This window comes from Octopus bimaculoides, chromosome 13 (assembly GCF_001194135.2).
Source record: "Octopus bimaculoides isolate UCB-OBI-ISO-001 chromosome 13, ASM119413v2, whole genome shotgun sequence".
In the NCBI taxonomy this organism is placed as follows: domain Eukaryota; kingdom Metazoa; phylum Mollusca; class Cephalopoda; order Octopoda; family Octopodidae; genus Octopus; species Octopus bimaculoides.
Genome location: NC_068993.1, coordinates 32,260,473 through 32,263,424, shown reverse-complemented (window position 1 = coordinate 32,263,424; position 2,952 = coordinate 32,260,473).

Sequence of the window (2,952 nt, the reverse complement as noted above, 5' to 3'; positions counted from 1 at the left end):
GGAAGAAGATAACAATTGACAAGTGGGGGGGCTTCTCTTTGTTTGTTTGTTTGTTTGTTTGTTTGTTTCTTTCTTTCTATCTACCTTCTTGTCTTATTTAGTTCTGTGTCTTTTTGCTTGTATTACTGTCGTTGATTGAATAGTTAAGACGTTTGTTTCGTGATTACTGGGTCACAAGTTCGATCTCATGCGGTACCGAGCAAGCATCTCCTACCGTAGTCTGATGTTGATTCAAACTTGAATGAATTGAGTGACGGAAATCAGGAAATGGAAAGTGTGTAGAAGCCTGTGTTAGACAATTTACCATTAAAAGTTTCAGTTGATCATATCACTCCACCCCCAGTCTAAACCCAATGATTCTCAACCATTTTTTAAATATCTATGGACCCTTTTGATAGCTATTTTATTGTGGTGACCCCCATCCCCTAGCCATTCATTGTTTAAAAATTAGTTTTATAGATACTTCTCTCAAAATTCCTATTTTATTTATCACACATTAGCTTATGCAGGCTGAACTATGTAAAACGTTAGAGAAAAAAACCTGTTTCTTGCATTAAATATATCTAAAGCAAAATCTTTCATAGACCTGTAGAAGTTGACGAGATCTCGCTGTTTTAAAATGGTGTTGGCTTCTTTGTGCTTCGCTAAAATACTATTGTGGCCCAGTTATTTACTATTTTGCTTGTGTGCCCTCAACCCAAATCTTATATGAATCGCAAGGGGTCATATGAACCTCGGTTGAGAACCACTAGTCTAAGCAGATGTGCCACAGAGTCATTCCAACCATCCCCGCCCAAATTTCTTCAGATCTTTTATGTTGTTTCCAGAAACGGAGATAATGATTTTGCAAAGAAAGAAAGAAAAAGAAAGAACACTTCCTCTTCCCTTCAATTTATTTTTCAGCAGCTTTTTTTTGTTTTTTTTCTGCGTTTGTCGAGCCGTAATTTCCATTGTTGGAAACGGAAATGAAAGTCCATTTACCGAACGACTACATAATACTTTAGGGAACATAAAATATCAAACGTAAATGGATCATGGATCTCCGTTGCTTTCAAGGATGAATATTGAATTGTTCCACCAACTGAAAGTCCTGGGCATTGAACTAACATGTAAGTAACTGAGTATATAATGTCCTATAATGATCTATAATGTATTTCTCTGGTCGAATCAGTACTGGTAGAATCCACCCAACGGGCTTGTACATAATTTCCATCTACCCACTTTTACTCACAAGGTACAAAAATCGATCCAGGGCTATGGTAAGTGACTCCAAGATACCAGACACCAGGATTCTTCTTGACTGCAAATCGATCTTTTTTCACTCTTCGGTCATGCTGGGTAAATGGATGCAATACACCCACCCGCAAAACACGCACACATGAAATGTGTGTTTGTGTATGTATATATTTATACATGCCTGTGTGTATGCATGTATAATACATCCTTTTGTTGTTTACACCACCTGTCCTCGCCTGATGTTTTTTTTCGTACATTCTCCCACATATAATACACGCTCACGTGGTCGCACCAGCTAATCCTGTCTCCACTCATCAAACACGAACTTCTGGATTCTACCTTCTTTCATTCTGGCTCCGTATTCTTTCTGTTGAAGAGCGTAGCTCGAAACGTTAAAGACTTTCTGTATTCCCGAGCGTCAAACTAATACATCCTTTTGTTGTTTACACCACATGTCCTCGTCTGTTGTTGATTTTTATCGTACATTCTCCTATATATATGTATATATATATATACGTGGATGTACTTGCATAGCAAGTGACCTGATCTGGGATCGTGTGCTAAATGAAAATCTGTATCAAGTAAATCATACCCATTTGATAGAATCACGTGTCAGAATAATAGTGCAGTATGTTCTACAAACCCACATATGAACTGTAAAAAGAAAAACACTGTATACGAGATCAATTTCCAAGAAGGGACTTGCGCGATTATCCCAGAGTCATATAATGGTGAGACTTCTAGGAGCATCAGTGATTGGTTCAAAGAACATCTGGACAACTACATTAAAAAAAAGAAGCCCAACTCCATCTTCTATCAGTATGCTGTAGACTGTCACAATGGCTCCTCAGGGAGACTTAAGTCAGACATCTTATCTACACATCCCACTGATGCAATGCTGAGACAAGTCACTGAAGCTGTCTGTATGCAAAAATACAAACCCACTCTCAACCGTAAATCCGAATGGGGTAACACCCAGATTCCACTCGGGAGTACCCCTCTATAACCATCCCTTTCTCTCATTTACATGTAGAAATCCATACATACGTGTTGAGATGCATGATACTGAAATACACATATGTATTTCGTTTTTGGATTTGGTTTGCAAGATTTTAACGGTAAGTGTGTTAAATTTTAAGGCACAATAAGAAAATGACTCTCCCCAGACACAACAAAATACATATATGTAGTTATATATAATCGTATGAGTGTACATAGAGTTATATGTATGTACGTATAGGTAGATGTATGTGTATTTTAGCGTGCGTGTGTATGTGTGTGTGTCTACGTGTGTATGTATGTGTTGTGTGAGTATATGTTTGTGTGTAGATATATGTATATATTATATATATATGCTGTGTGAGATAAGAGTTAGAGGATGAAAAGATTAAAATATTACAAGGCGGCGAGCGGGCAGAAACGTTAGCATGCTGGGCGAAATGCTTAGCGGTATTTCGTCTGTCTTTACATTCTGAGTTCAAATTTCGCCGAGGTCGACTTTTCCTTTCTTATCGTCTCTATATTATATGTTTATGAAAAATTTTGAATTTTAACCGTTGTCTGCGAAAATAGTGGGATCTTTATGGTTTGACGGCCAACACTTGTTTTCTTAACGAAACACTTTCAAACTTGGGATACTACTAGAATGTGTCATATAAAACATCTTTTTCTCTTAGCCTTCTTAACAAAAATTACTTCTTAATAAGTTATTTCATG